The following is a 17574-nucleotide window of genomic DNA, read 5'->3' on the forward strand; positions in this document are numbered from 1 at the left end:
TTCCTGTTGGTACTTCCGGGTTGCCAAGTTGTCCAACAGGGAATCTGGGCTACATGAGACAAAAAGAAAACTTGAAGAAATCACCGCTTTGTCATTTCTTTGTTTGGAGGACCTACAACAGTAATTTTTAACTGGTGTGCTGAGGCACATTGGTGTGCTGTGAGAGGATCTTAGATGTGCCATGGAAAATTTTAGAGATCATTTATTAAATGATTTTCAAAAGAAGTTCAAAGCACAGTAAGCATATTCTTATTTTTACTCTTTTTTTTTGTTTGTTTTTTTGTTTTTTGTAGAGACAGAGTCTCACTGTACCGCCCTCGGGTAGAGTGCCGTGGTGTCACACGGCTCACAGCAATTTTTACTCTTTTTTAATCAACATAATTTCATTGTGCCATGGAATATAATTGTGCCAATTATGTTATGTTATCAACATAAGATAATAGTGTCATGGAAGTTTAACTATATGTCCAAGTGTGCCATAAGATTAAAATGTTGAAAAACACTGCCCAGAAGGTCTGCTTTCTTCTCTCCACATCCTTGTGTCTTTCTGTTTGTTTTGTACAACGGCCAGGGCTTTTAGGGAAAGTAGATCTACTTCATGTCTCCATATGTAGAAGTCCCAGGATTTTTAATTTTTAAAAATCTTTCTTTTTAATTCATTCTTATCTGCCTAGTTCATTTTCTTGGTCATGTTATACAGATGTTATTCCCACCTTTATCTTTGAGGATTCTACCTATGCTTATTTAAAGTCTTTTCCAGATTGCTCTATTATTGCATTTCCTTGGTAGTGATGAATTTGTTGACCAGAGTGTATAATATGTGCTTTAAAATTTTACTTTGAGAGCTTGTCTTGAAGACAAGTTGTGTGTGTGTGTGTCTGTGCGCACATGTGTGCATGTGTGCCCTCCCTGAGATCATCCTGCCTTGATCAGTAGTTTTGAAGTTGTCTCTATCTACTGCACTGAGTCCCAGAGTAACTAGACCACTCCTTGGTGGCTCAGGGGTTTTGTCCTACAGGGACAGTGATAGGATATGATTTGACTTCAGATCAGCTCCATAGATGCCTCTGCTCATTACTGCCACCTCATGTAATTACCTTGGGCCACAGTTGCAATGTTTTGGTCTCTTGTCATAGGTGGAAAAATCCTCCCCAGACTAGACTCAGCTCTTGAATGCATGGAGACAATTCTGTTCCCTCTCCACCTTATAGGATTTAACTCCTAAAGAATCTATGTGTTATTCTAGAACAGTAAAGTCTTAAAATATATTTTTATATTTTATTCATTATTTCTATAACTTTGGAAGTGGAAGGAGTAAAGTCTGATGTGAACCCATAATGCCATTTTCACAGGAAATAATCTTTTCTCCCTACCTATAGCTTTGAGAAAGAACCTCAGTTTCATGGAGCATAGATTGCCTTGGCATTTTGGTTACTATCTTAATTAACTTATAGTCAGGAATTTGCTTGATAACTGTATGAAGTCTAGATAATGATAATAATCCATTTGGAATATTGTTTGCTGATACTTTAGATTTTTCAATCAAAAAAATCTTAAATTGAAAAATTACATATTTTAGGCAATGTATTAACTTGGGTAATAAAAGTAAAGCAGCAACATAAAATCTTTGAACATCATTGAATTTTTTGCTCTGATCCAGAATTATAGTATTTTTGTAAAATCACAAAGAAAAGAAGAGGATGTGATTTTTCTTTCTCTTAAATCCTCTTTTTCCCCTCAGCATAAACTTGAGTCTGTAATCTCTGGAGCTAAGCAGGGTTTCTGCTACCTGTTTGTCCTGATTGTTGTACACATTCAGTCTGGGTGATCAGCCAAAATATGTTTAGACAAAAATAGTAATGTTTCCCCTACTCCCAACCCATTTCTTTTTCATCCCTTCTCACCACTTCTATTTCACCATAATTGTACCGTTCCCATAACAACAGCCAAATAACTGGATCTTTGTGGAGGGCTTATAACAGGGTTGTCCACAAAGCCGCCGGTAATGCTGAACAGACCCTATATATCAGCACCTCACAAAAGAGACAGCCAACGGAGTGATTCTTGGCAGCTCTGAATCCAACTTGCCACTGATTACTTCTGCTATGTTTCTGAGCCCAGGCACAGCACCCTGTATTTCTCCTACATTCCTTCCATGCGCTTGGGCTTAGGATTGTCATTCCCTTGGGGTCTGCCTGAGACAATAAAAAATGTACATTCACAGAGAAATGCACAACCAAAACTCTTTCTCTGCATAGATTGCACCAAATTACAGCAAAGATCAAGGAACAACATTCTTGACAAAGTCTCATGGCTGTGCTTCAGATTATGTGGTAGTGCAACATCAGTGCCAAAAATCAAAATACCTTTATGGGTATGTGTGTATCACACACACACTCACATTCTCTTTTTGCTGAGCCACTGTGTGATTATTTCAGGGACCAAATTTGTTGATCAGGGTACAAATAGGAACCAGATGGCCAGACAGAAAGCTGCCTTTGTTACAGGCTGTAAGGTATGTCAAGTTAAGTTAGATGCTTCCCTACCAACAGATATTTTGATCTCTTGGTAATAAAGACAGCTACTGCAGGTAAACCTGAAGTTGAATCCCTCATTCTGTCTGACTGGGACTTTGCAAGTTGACAGCTTGAATATCTTTGCTGGTGTGTTGCCAACACACAGCTCAGCTTTGGTCGAACTCTGGGGGAAGGAAGGGTAAGAGAAGAAGGCAGGGTTTGGATGTGACTTCAGTGTCACATCTGGAGCTGCAGGTGTAAAAGGAAGGGAGCTGCAAATACAGAGCCCAGCCCCCCTGCCCAAGAAGGAGATCATGGTGACCACCCATGGTGTCCCTGAGGGCTGCCGGGAACCTTATGCCTGAGCTCTGACACCTATAAGCCTCCATCAGCCCCTCAGAAGTGGGTTTCAAATGCACCACTTTGCATGAAAATTAAGTTTCTAAACTGATCGGGTACAATGCTGTTATTTTACATTTGTAGGAACTACTATTGTTTTTTAAGCAATTTCTTGTGTTTTATAATACTAATGATGTGATCAATCACATACTTGTCACAGTATGCTCTGCTTTAGACTATGCAAAGTGTGGAACACAGGCCAGTAGCATGTGGTCACCTAGAGGCTGTGAGAGATTCAAATCCCAGGGTCTAGCCAGACCTGCTGAATCAGAATCTGCATTTTAACAAGTTGCCCAGGTGACTAAGTGAGAGTTAGAGTTTGGGAAGCACTATTCTAGGTGCATCCTTGTCAAATCCCCACATTCCTGTTGTTTATTCATTTCCTTGGCAGGGATGAATCAGTTGGTCCTATAAGAGGCGCTTTGGAATTTTAGTATAAAAGTTCATTGTGAATAAGTGTGTACGTGTGTGTGCACTTGTGCACATGTGTGTGTATATGTGTGTTTCTTTTTCCCCCGAGGCCCTAGTGAGCTCAGCTGAGAACAGCTCAAGATTCACAGTTAAATCTATCTGAATTTGGCTCATGACTCCAGAACTAACCAGGGAACTACCTTATCTCTTTGAACCTCAGTTTGCTCAATCTGATCACTGGGCATAATAATGCCAACTTCATTTAGTTGTAATGAGGATAAAAATAATGTACATAAAGTCCGTACTCTAGCACTTGGTACCTAGTGAGTGTTTAATAAATCACCATATTGTTATTTTGTATTATTATCTTTCGTTTTTATGGCTATATAACATAATAAAGTGCAAAATTCTTATGTGTAGAGCTCAGTGAGTATTTGCACACATATACACCTATGTGACCGGTGCCTTGATCAAATGTCATTATTAGTTAAGAGAAGTAAAAGATACAATCTTTGCCCTCAGGAAGCTTTAAATTCTCTATGGGGCAAGAAATCTAAAATATAAGAAGTAATCAGTGAACAATCATTAGGGAATGTATGCTCATATTGTGTGCTGGGCATGTATGCTCACAGGATAACATGGCAAACCTCACCCAGCATGTCCAACTTCTGACAAGAGATGTCCCAGCTGATGGAACAGTTAATCCATGGTGCTGCTGCTCCTGAGCTGGATAAGTCCAAGACATACAAACTGGTCAAGCATGGGGATCTTTATCCTTATGAAGCAACCCATCTTACATTCGAATGGTTCTAGCTACTAAGAGATCTTTACTGAGTAAAAGTTGGTTGGCTTATAACTACTATCTGTATGTCCTAATTCTGCCCTTTGGAGAATCTAGAAAAAAATTGAATGTTTCTCAAGAATAGAAGAATTTCTTCATTTCTTTGGTTAATCATCCTCCACATAATGTGGAGACCAATGTGGGTCTCATTGTATATTTTTTCCATCATTTTATGCTGAAATTTTTTAAACATACACTAAAGTTTAAAGCATTTTACACTGAACATCGATATTTTCAGCTAGAATCTACCATTAACATTTTAGTATACTTGCTATATCATATATCTACTCATCTTTCCATGCCTCTATCCATGCAACAATCTACATTATTTCTCATGCATTTCAAAGGAAATTGTAACCATTGGTACATTTCCCATTATTCCAACAAGAACAGCATTTTCTAGATAGCGCTCAATATCTGTTTACAGTTTTTTCTTTTGACGTAAAATTTACATAAAATCCACACAACTTAAATATATATTGCCTGGGTTTTGACAAATTCATGTATCTGCATACCCCCCAAAACTATTAAAGAATAGAAAAAAGTTTTTATGCCCCTTGCCAGTTATTCATCTACTCTATGCCAGAGGAAACAACAGTACTGATTTTTTCTGCTTGTTTCATAATTTTATATAAATGGAATCATATAACATGAGCTCTCAAGTTATCTTCATTCAGCATAATATATCTGAGATTAATTCATTATGTGACATATATAGGATAGACTATATCAGTAATTTATTCCTATTGATTGTTGAGTAATAGTCTGGTCAGTAATTTTTTTTTTTTTTTTTTTGAGACAGAGTCTCACTTTGTTGCCCTGGGTAGAGTGCTGTGGCATCACAGCTCATAGCAATCTCAAACTCTTGGGCTTAAGCAATCCTCTTGCCTCAGCCTCCCAAGTAGCTGGGACTACAGGTGCCTGCCACAACGCTGGCTATTTTTAGAGACTAGGTCTTGCTCTGGCTCAGGCTAGTCTTAAACCCATGAGCTCAGGCAATCTACCTGCCTCAACCTCCCAGAATGCTAGGATTATAGGTGTGAGCCACCATGCCTGGCCAGGTGGCTCATACCTTTACAATATATTTAAAGAAGAAATAACACCAATTCTAAGCAATATATCACATTGATGACCAATATGCACTTAGGAGTAAACTAAAAACAAATCATAAAATAGTATAGTCCTAAATCCAAATATATCAATAATTATATTAAAGGTAAATGGTTTAAACACACTTGCTAAAAGACAGAGGTTGTCAGATTGGATAAATAAACAAACAACTTCCAACTTCTAAAGAGAGGAAAGAGGCTGAATATGTAATCATCATGGTAGCATAAGGAAATCTCCCAAAAATCTAATGGATGGCATATGAAGACTTCTAGATAGCTGAACACATGGAGGTTTCTGGAAGCTGACATGCCTAGAGCTCCATGCCCTCTCCCCCATACTTTGCCCCATCCATCTCTTCATCTGGAGTTCATAGGTGTCTTTTGTAATATCTTTTATGATAAAACAATAAGTGTAAGTGTTTCCCTGAGTTTTATGAGCCAAATTGATCAAACTTGAGGGAAGGCTTGAGGAAACCCCAATTTATAGTCAGTCAAAAGCTCAGATAAAAAATTCTTAGGACCTGTAATTGGCATTTGCAGTATGGCAGGGGTAGGGGAAGTTGGTCTTAGATACCAAGCCCTTAACCTGTGGGATCTGACATTATCTCCAGGTAGATGGTGTAAGAATTGAATTGAATAGAGGACACCTGGCTGGTGTCTGGTGCAGAACTGATTGCTGCCTTCACGTGTGGGTAAAGTCCCACATATATTTGATCCCTGAAGTCTTCTGGTTTGATTTTTTAGTGTGATAGTAGAAAAAAACACTTTGATTTTTCCCCCTATATCTTCAGAGCTACGATATATTTAAAGAAGAAATAACATCAATTCTACGTAATCTCATCAGCAATATAGATAAGAAAAATTTCCCAAATCATTTTATAAGTCCAGCATTAGACTAATAACAAAACCAGACAATATAGAGAATATAAGAATTGTCTCCAATGAACACAGCACAAAAGTCCTCAGCAAAGCATCAGCAAATCAAATTCGGCAACATACAAACATAATAATACTATGTGATTAAGTGTAGCTCATTACAGGAATGCAAGGCTGAACTAGGGAGGCTGTTTTAATATCTGAAAATCAGTCAATGTAACCACTTATATGACTAGGCTAAAGAAGAAACTAAATAAATCATATGATTATATCATTTGATACAAAAGAAGTATTTGAAAAAATTCAACATGCATTCATGATAAATATTCTCAGAAATCAAAACATCAAAGAGAATTTCTTTAACCTGATAAAGGGCATCTACCCAAATCCTACAGATAACATCATACTTAATAGTGAAAGACTAAGGCTTTTCCCTAAGATCCAGAACAAAGCAAGAATGTCCGTTTTCACTATTCCTGTTCAACATTGTACTGAAAGTCTTAATCTGTACAATAAGGCAGAAAAAAGAAATAAAAAGTATACAGATTGGAAAACAAGAAATAAAACACTCCCTAGAACAATTAAGTGACTTGGCAAAGTTGCAGATTACAAGGAGAACATAGAAATTGATAATATGTTGATCTAATAGTAACAAATAATTGGAAACCACATTTTAAAATACAATAACATTTACAATAGGTTTAAAAAAGTCCGAAATACTTAGCATAAACATAATAAAACATGTAAAGGAGATAAATGTTGTAAACTACAAAAAGCTGGTGAAAGAAAGAATATCTAAATAAATGGAGAGACAATGGAAGATTCAATATAGTAAAGATGACATTTCTCCCCAAATTTATCTATAGATTTAATGCAAACCCAATCAAAATCCAGAATTTTTTATATACATAAGCAAGATGATTCTATAATTTTTATGGAAAGGCAAAGGAATTAAAATAACCAAAACAATTTTATAAGAAGAAAAAGGACAAAGAGAAATTTACTATTTAATTTGTATATTATGATTTAATTACTCACTACAAGTTTACATTAATCAAAACAGTGTAGTATTGGTGAAGGGATAGATACATAAATCAATAGAATAGGGTACAGTACAAAAGTAGACCCACACAAATAAGGACAATTCATATTTTTAGCTTTTTATTAAAATATTATAAAATTATTATAAAATAATTGCAGATTTATGAAAAGTTACAAAGAAATATACAGGAAAAGCCTATGTACCCACCATATCTCCCAGAAAGTTGATTTTATCTGAAACTACAGTAAAATATCAAGACCAGGAAATTGATAGTGTAACAATCTATAGAACTTTTTAGATTCTACCAGTTACATATGCACTTAGTTGTGTATGTATTCATATAGTTTTATGCTATTTTATCAGATGTGTGTGTAGCTTTGTGTAACTACCACTGCTACTGGGATACAAAACTATTTCGTTACCACAAGGTTTTCTTGTGCTATTTCTTTGTAGACATATCCTAACCCTGATCTATTTTCTGTGGCTTGTTATTTCAAGCCTGTTATGTAAATGAAATGTTACCTTTTGATATTTGATATTTTTTTGATTTAGTATAGTTCCCTTGACATCAACCCAAGTTGTTTCAAGTACTGGTAGTTGTATCTTTTAATTGCATACAAGAATTTCATTGTATAGCTATTCCACAGTTTGTTTATTAAGCCTTCTTGGCTCTTCCAGATCAGTTCATCTTTCATCCAAGTAAATTGAGTGACCCCAATCAAAGCCACATGGAGCAGGAGAATCACCCAACTGAACCCTGGTCTAATACCAAACCCACAACAATGTGTGATAGAAAAATGGCGGTTGGTGAAATCTGCTAAGTTTGGGGGTGATTTCTTGGTAATTTGGCAGTGACATCTGGGATATCTGCTCTTCCAGATGCAGCAACAGAATTAGGGAAATGATTCCTACTCTTTCTCACCCACTCTGACCAGTAGCTTAATGCACACCAACAAGGATGTATTCTATAATCTGAAACAGAATCATTTTAGCAATTGGCATGAATAGAAAAAATAGCACCCAGTGAGGGACCACTGGTGAGATAGGCCTCTCTCCCTCCACCTACCCAGCTGGTCTCTCATTCCTAGCCCGAGAAGTCAAGGCTCTTGTGATGGATGCCGCAACTGATAGCCTGGTCCCTGAGGGGTGCCTCGTCACTGAGGATGCATTGCCTCGTCACTGAGAGTGTTAAAATGACTCAATTTGAACAGTCCTCCCCATGGAAGAGATTAAATCCCAACTAACAGAATGATGCATGAGAATTGAGGGGACAAAAATCTGTCAACAGCACTATTTCTTATCAAACCTCCACTGATTGGAATGAGGGCTCCTAAGTGACTGTTCAGACTGTGAGAGCATATGCAACTTCAGAGGGGCATGGAAGGAGGGAAATAAATTAATGACTGCACCTGGAAACTCTTATAAGGTCTGTATGGTCCAGTTATGTTATTCTTTTAGCATTTTCATTGTAAAATGGCATTTCTCTCTAGGATAAAAACTCATTGAAACGATGCCCTCTTAGAAGCATATGCATGAACTTTACATTCTGCCAATTTTATATCTGATTAAAACTGAAATGCATCAAAACATTCTTTGAAATAATTAAGGGCATTTCACCAACAGGGGCATCCAGGTAAATGTGTCTGAACATATCTGAAGTCAGCAGATGCAGCAAAGGGAATTAATATGGTATTATGTCGTTTTATAATCATTTAAAAGAAAAAGAAATTTGGCTTTCAAAGGCTATACTTTTTCATTTGGGGTAAAATAAGGTGCATTCTCTGTTCAAAATGAGTGCCCCATTCGGGTAAAGTTAATGTATGAAGCACAATTTATCTCTAGGTTGTTGAAGGGAAAGCAATCATTTAGAGGGATTCTGCCTCTCTCTGGGAAGGGAGTCTCCAAGACAGTTTTGATCCATTGATGAGAGCTGTCTAATATGCTCCCTGAGGTACAGTTTCCCTAAATCTATTAGACTTTTACAGTCCTCCAGGATCTGCAGTCTGGAGATGCTCCATCACACTGTATTAACTTGACAACGTAATGTACTGCTATCTTTTATTTTCATAGGAAGTACTAGGTTTGACCTTGAAACTCTTAACCACACTTTATAATCTTCAGCCCATCCTGGCAAAGAGAGCCCCTCTAAGAAAAATATCTTGGCTAGAATTGAGTTCATAAAACCTTGGATGAAATCCTGGACAGTAGAAGGTGGGAGAGTTGGGGTCCTGACAGCTCTGTCTGGATCCTCAGACCAAATGGAGCAGCCATAGCTCACTGAGTGTCCCACCATGTGCCAGGCACTGTGCTTCACATGGATTGTCCTGTTCACCCCTCACAAGGTTGACATTACCCTTGTTTCGTAAATGACGAAACTGGAGCTCTGAGAGATTAAACAACTTACCTGAGGTCAGCTACTAAATGGCAGAGCCTGGTTTCAAACTCAGGTCTTTTTGACTCAAAAGCTGGAGCTCTTAAACATGATGCTATAACGGCTCATTCTGAAATAAAGTATCTGCTCCTGAGAAAAGGAAATTGGCTTGATCTGTGCTTGTCTGATTTGGTGCCTGTGGGTGACATGGCTCAGCTCTTCCTTTCACTTGCCATAAGCCAATGGCTGAGTGTCTCCTTCCTGAGTTCTTCCCTGAGAGTACAGAGTCCCTATCTGGGGCCCAAGCATGGTGTGTTGAGACCTCTTTCCTATTCTAGAGACATCCAGTATGCCTCAGAGTGGGAAACTAAAGGGGTTGGAATGATACACCCACGCAAATGACCTGGAGGATGAACCCATTCGGGGCCATCCTGTGCTTCTAGACCATTTGTTCTGTACTCAAACCCCAGAGGACATGTGAAAGGGCATGACTTCTGCAGGGAGCAAACTGGACTAAGATCATCAGATATGTGGACCACATAGGTGAATGGCCACCCTGCTGATGGTAGACACAGACATCAGCTGGGAGGAGCATTGTACAGATCCACAGTGGGTGCTCCCGAATTTGCTTCTTCCTGCAAGCCATAAAGGCTTTTAATTATTGAAGAATGATTCTTGCGTCTGGCCAATTTATCAGCCTCTGGCAGGAATAAAGAGTCAACCAGCCATGAATCCTATCTGATTACTAATAAGAGCCACATAAAATGACACAAGTGCTGAGGAATGCTCCTCGCTGGGCAACAGCCAAGGCAGACCCAGGTTGGATGAGTCCAGGTTAAGAGAGCTACTGCTCTCTCCAAGTGGGTCTAAGTGGATGCAGAAGGTTCTGTTCCCAAAAGGTAGATGAGTGCAGGTTTCCAGCAGGATGAGGAAGCTGCCACTGTCTACAGACAACGAGGGCTCCCCTGACACTGCTTCTGTGCATTTCTTCACCCTCAGGCCTTGGTCCTGGCATTCTGTAAGGGGAACTTAGAACCAGGACGTCTGGGTTCAAATCACATCATAAACGTGGGATCTCCGCTTTCAAATCATGTCATAAACAGCACCCCCAGATTTCCATTAACAGATGAATGGATAAACAAAACGTGGCATATACATAGGATAGCATTTTATTCATCTATAAAAAGGAATGACGCTATAGCATGGATGAACTTCGAAAGTGAGCTCAGGGAAAGAAGCCAGACACAAAAGGCTACAGAGTGTCTGATTCTCATTATGTGAAGTACCCAGAATAGGCAAATCCGAAGACAGACAGAAAGCTGGTTGGTGGTTGTAAGGAACAGAGGGAGGGGGCAAGGAGGAGTGACTGCTAAGGGTGGTGCGCTCTCCTTCTGAGATGATGAAAATCTTTTGGAGACAGATAGAGGTGGTAGTTGCACAACATCATAGATGTACACAATGCCACTGAATTGTTCACTTTAAAATGGTGAATTTTATGTTATGTGAACTTCATGCCAATAAAAAATAAAAACAAAAGCAAAACCAAATCACATCACATCAAACATTCCCGTAAACAAGTCCTTGCTGGGAAATGCTGAGACCCAAGAATGACCCCAAAGCCCCAAGGCAGGATAGGTTCTGGGAAACCTATTGTCTTCCTGAGAGAGGTTCAGACACAGCTGGCTTTATGCCCCTCTTCCCGGTCCTTCTGCTCTTGACCATAGAGGCACTTTCAGGGGTCACAGGAGCCACCTCACAGGGATGGGGCTCCCAGAGTGAGGGGAAGAGCAAGACCTTGGAGAGGATGGCCCTGAGTCCCTGCAGCTGCTAAACCAATGCTGGTAATGGCCCACCTGTGAGTTTTTGTTACTGAGAAAAATTTAATTCATATTTGTTTATGACACTCTGAAAACAAACCAAAAGAAGCAATCATCTGCAGAGAGGTTGTTGTGGGCCTTTGGGAGACTCCCAATATGGTGGGAGATGGATCTATAAGATCTGACAATAACTTCTTGAACTTGTCACCATGCATCTACACTGGCAGTATTGTGCAAACAACTTGGTAAGGTTTCATAACCTGAGTATATCATCGTCTCACCATTGTGTTCATGTTGACGTGTGGTGATATCTTGCTGAGTGCTGTTTGTTATTGTTGTGTGTTTTTATGTGCTATGGTGAGAATGCTGGAATTTGAATTACAGCAATAAACAAACATTCGTAAATTTCTTGCTAAACTTGGCAAGATTGGAAGTGAAATCAGGGACATGTTAGTCCCAGTTTATCAAGATAATGCCATGAAGAAGATGGCAGCATGCAAATGGATTAAAATGTTTTTCTGAAGGGAGAAAGTGTTACCGATGAAGAGAGAGGTCAGAGCAGCCAGTAATGAGCAGAACTGATGAAAACGACAAGGCACCAGCTCACTTGGCACTATCTGTGAGGGAGTTTTTAGCTAGTAAACAACTAACTATATCGGAACACCCTTCCTACTCACCCAATCTGGCACCCAATGACTTTTTTCTTTACCTAAGGATAAAGGAAATATTGAAATGAAGACATTTTGATGATAGTCAAGACATTAAGGGTAATATGATGACAGCTGTAATGGCCATTCCAGAAAAGAGTTCCAAAATTGCTTTGAAGGGTAGATTAGGTGCTGGTGTCAGTGCACAGCTTCCAATGGGAGTACTTCAAAGGTGACCATAGTGATATTCACCAGTGAAGTATGTAGCACGTTTTCTAGGATGAGTTCGTGAACTTAATTGTTAGATCTTGCAGAAACAAACCATGTTGGTTCTGCATGAGCTAGAATGGACACAGAAGAACCAGGTGAAGAGTCCGTTCAGTCAGGGAAGGTTTCTCTGAACCCCTGAACAGGGCCACAGGGCCTGAGGAGGAGGAGTTAGCAGAGAAGAAGATGCTCAGGTCAGAGAGAAGAGAAACAGCTGCAGGAAAGACCTTGAGTGGCCCACGCAGGAATGCTGTCACCTATGCAGGAATCTAATAACCAGCTCAGTGTTACTAGAGTGCAATGTGAATAGCATTTAAAAAATGCTAATGTCTACACTCTTGGCCTTCTGACCGCCCTCCCTGCTGGCCTTGGCTATGCTAATTTGCACAAGGGGTGGAGAGGACATGGCAAGGCGGCCGGGGCTGGCCACATGGCTTCATCTGGGAAGGAGAGAAGGTGGGCCTCAGGGAGAAGAGGAGGACAAGGGAGTGGCATTTAAGAATTAATGAGGGGGGAAGAAGAAACAGGATGAGCAGCTCCCATGAGGACTTGGGCGTAGTGGGAAGAGATGTGAAAAGTGGGTTTTTATGACAGCCATCAATGTGCAAAGGCCTTTCTTAAGAGATTCTTGGAGAAAATTCTTACTATAGCTCAGTACTTTTGGGGGGGTGTATTTTCTGTTGGTTTCACTACTGGCTGTTGGCGACTGAGCCCCTGTTAAGACAGAAGAAGGCCCAGTTCCTTTCGGGTTACAGGGAGGTGTGAAGCAGAGGACAAAGGAGGTGAGGCAGATGGATACACAGAGGTACACAGAGTATCAAATAACACTACAGAGAATGTCTTTGGGTCCAGGACTTTATCCTAAAGGCAGGGTGAGCTTTTGGATGTTAGGACAATCTAATCTCTCTAATGCTCAAAAACCATAATGATGCTTGCCCCATAGTTTTGTTATGAGTATTGCAGAAAAGCACATGTGAGAATTGACTCACCCAACTTCCCAGCATAGAGTAGGCCCCTCATTAGTACTTAGTGAATCTGGGCCTTCTTTTACTCTTCCAAACTGATCTGTCCTGTGCCCCATTCATTTGTGGCTAGCCCTCTCTGTAGGGCTTGTCCAAAATGTGCACCACAGCATCACAATGACCGGAGCAGCAGGATAATTCTTTTTTGCTGATGGCCTTTAATCCTTGTTCCAAAGGAGAGAAGAAGGTGGATATTTTAGTGGGCATAGGAGAAATACACAAGTAGCTTGTTTCATTACAAGACTCTGCAACTTGACCTGGCTCTTTATGCACATCAAGGTCAAGACCTTAAATGAGGAATGAAAGGCCAAGGCAAATACATAAAATAAAAGAATAACAAACAGGCATTGCATATTTACTCTGAGTGCCACTGTACAGTGTTTCCCTTAATCTTCACAACAGCCCTATGATGTAAGTACCTTGATTTGCTGCTTTGTACTGTAGATGGAGAAACAGCTTAGAGAGGGAAAGTGATTTGCCCAAAGCCACACAGCTAGGAAACAGCAGATACAAGGCTCAAACCCAGACTGTGTGCTGTCAGTATGAGCTCTTGAATTCTAAGATGTGCTACTTCCTGAAGGTAGGCCCTTCCAACTCAAAAAACAAAAAAAACAAAAAAAAAGAAGAAGGAGGTATATATGTATGTATGAACACACATACACACACACACATATATCCTCATAACTCATTTCCTTAAAATAAGTTAACTATGCTCAGCTATGCAGGGAGGCAGAGAGCCACTCCAAATCAGATGGTACCACACATATGCTATTTCTCTTGCAGGATCATTCCTGGAGGAGTTTCCTGCAGCCAAATGATATCGTGTATGACCATTGTAAAGTACAAACAGGATTAAAAGGAAAACATCTGTGCTTTGCAAGGCTGTGCTAACTCAACACAAATAAGCTGTGTATATCTCCAAATGCTCAGTGACTTTTTGCTGCAGAGATGGTTGGTGACCGTCTGGGCTGGGCATTGATTAGAAGAGAATTACCCATTCCTGTGACTAAATCCTTTGGGTGGTCAGGGGCAAGAAGACATATGTTTGATTCCATAATGTCAGTGTGACTTGAAGATTATCCTTTTTATTGGTTATAGTTGTCCACTACACTTCCCTTCTGGGATGACGTCTTGCGTTGTAGAACAGCTCCAAATATGTACTACTGTTTTATTAATGTATCCCAGATCCCACACAGGGCTCTGAACTTTGAACTTCAAACAAAATTGGCCAGGATTTGATCCTCAAAAGAGAAGAGAAGTCCCATCAAGATGTCTACACGCCTAAAGCTATTTGGTCCCCCAAAAAGTCTCATTTTGTGCAGGGAAAAAACTTAATTACCAGGGCATTTGGTTTTATGTTTTGCCAAGATTCAAGGCCAACTTATTAGTCTATTATTACTTTTGTTGTTACTCTTTACTTTAAAGATGAATAAAGCCACTGAGTAAGTTCCTTTCTTAAGGACACCAAAGCTGGGGAATCCCTGAAAAGCAAAACTGAATGATGATCCACCAGTCAGAGACACTATGTAAGCAACAGAGCAGCAAAAACATTCTTGCCACACATCAACATTAAAGGGTGACTATCAAGTATGTTCTGTAATGGCTTTTCTCCCCCCAACAAAGAAATAGCACTTTCCTTTGTTTGGAAAACCTACTTTGATGCCTCAAAAAATAATTTGCTTTTCTGATTCTGGTTTTGCTTTTTCTTCAGCAACTGCACTCTGCCTGCAATATTTGGAAGGAATGTTTTTCCTTGTTTATACTTCCATGTTTCAGAGTAGACGTCATGACTAAAGGAGATGTAATTTGCTAAAAGGCCTATTCTCCAACATCCAAGGTAAACATGCTTTTAAAATCTTGCTAACACATTAGCTTTGGCATCTTTAAAACTTGTTTTTCTCCTTTTTTTGTGCTCCCTCCCCAACTTTGCTGTCAGTGGACTGTGTGGTCTTGTGAGTGAACTGGGTCAGAGATGGGCCTTGAAGCTCCATCTCCAGCTGGCAGAGGGTGTCTATTACAACCTTATTTCCTGTATCCCATCTAGAGAGGACTATCTGTGTCTATAAAAACAGGTATGAGTTGGGACTATTGGGATTACACACATATGAGACTCATTACATTTGACCAAACAGTGTAGGAACAGAACTGCCTACCTAGAAATGATGAGTTGGGTTCTAGTGGTAACAAATAGAGTAACCGTTTTATGAATGACCTTTTAACTTTGTTGACATGCAGGTGACCCCTGTGTCCTCTAAATGATGTGGACCAGGCATCTTTTCTGAGTTCTAATAGTTTCTTTTATTGTATAAATGGCCAAATCGAAGCACATTAGTGCTTTCAGGGGGCTGACTCTCTAAATGCCTCCTGTACAATGAATCTCAAAGGCCCCTGCCTCCCTCCTAAATGAGCCTGACTTCCAAATCTCAATGCACTTCCTTACACTGGGGCCTCAGCTGGTTCTGCTGCAGGGTCCTCCCTGCAGGAAGGGCCCTCTGTGAGACCACAGCAGGAACCACTGAATATTTTATCAGTCACTATGCTTCTCTATGCAGACAGCATCTAGATATCTTTCCTGCTGTGACAACTTTTTCCCTTAAAGGAGCCACCAGCAATGATGTATCCTTGTCTGTTGAGAAACGGGGATTCAGCTAGGCTCTCAGTTAAGCTGGAAAACATTATCCTTTCTGTGAACAGATCTTTGAAAGTTTGTGCAGATGGTGGCAAAAAGGAACACTTCAAGGAGGGCTTTGCTCTCATGTAAGTCTCCACTTTGCCCTCAACTCCTTTGCAGCTAACCCCAGAAATTTTTTAAAGAAGATGTAAACTTAGAGAATCAGATTTCCTTTTCAAAAGGTACATTCTTATTCTTTTGTTTTAGAACTTGGGTGAGTTCATTTATTCTTAACAACAAATGTTTATTTAGTTCCTGCTTCATCAGGCACAAGGTGGGACTTAGCCCTTGAACAGGAAGGTGCTGCTGACTTTGCCCTCAGAGAATAGAGACTCAGTGAAGGATTCATTCATTCATACATTCACTAATTCAACACCTATTTATTGAGTGCTTCTGTGCCTGGCATTGTTCCAGGACAGGGACAGTGAACAAAACAAACAAAATAATTCTTGTGGCAAGGAAAATTTTTTCAGATAATCACACCATGCATATAATTATAAAAAGTTATAAGCACAATGAAGAACAGTTCCTTAAAAGTGCCTGTCCTGGGATTCTATATCCAGCTAAACCATCATTCATCAGTAAAGACAAAACAGATATTTTCAGCTGTGCAGCAAAAAAGAGAGTTTATTACTAGCAGATGCACTATCAGAGGAAATTTAGCCAAGATGAAAGGCATTGAAAAATAAGACACAAAAGGCAGCACAAAATCCATGAGATATATTGAAAAATGAAATGAACTCCCACATTTATATTTTTAAGTACTATTTTTGTATTTTAAAAGAGAAAAAACTAAAGAAAACCTAGATAAAGAAGGGATTTTTTTAAGCTGCTTTTTTAATCAAACAAAACAAGGCTCTATAAGATTGATTTTTAAAAGTGGATGAAAAGGCATAAATAAACAATAACAAGGATAGAAGTGAATAAATAAACACAGATACAGTTGGGTTTTTTTTTAATTAAGAGGATAAGATGAATAACTTTATGCCAACAAATCTGAAAACATAGATGAAAAGAATCCTTTTATGAAAAAAGACTACTAAAATAAACTCAAGAAGATTTTTTTCAGTACTAAATAAATCAACAATTACTAAAAAAGTTTAATTGGCAATCAAAAGAATTTCCACCACCACTTCCACCCACTTTACACACAGACCCCCATCCCTCGTTATGCACAAAAGACAGAGATCATCTTAAGATTACCTTACAGGTGAATTATAACAACACTTCAAATAGAGAGTCATCATATTATGAAAACTGTTTCAGAGACTAGAAAAAGAGGGGAATGTACTGAAATAATTTTATAAACTTAGTATAATCATAATGCCCAAACTAGAGCCTCCTGGTGCCACAAAGAGGGATGGTAGCGGCACCTTTGTTCTATCAGCCAGAACAGAGGCACTCATTATTCTGCATGGAGGAGGCGTCAAGAAAAGAAAGGCAGGTGATCACTGCTTGTCTTTCACATCAAACCATGTGTTAAAGCGAAAACTTTGTTCACTACACAAAAGGAAGTTTTCTAAAAGCATAGCTAAATTAAATACATATACAAGCATGCCTTGCTTTATTGTGCTTCACAATAGAT

Source organism: Nycticebus coucang, chromosome 12, assembly GCF_027406575.1.
Source record: "Nycticebus coucang isolate mNycCou1 chromosome 12, mNycCou1.pri, whole genome shotgun sequence".
Classification (NCBI taxonomy): domain Eukaryota; kingdom Metazoa; phylum Chordata; class Mammalia; order Primates; family Lorisidae; genus Nycticebus; species Nycticebus coucang.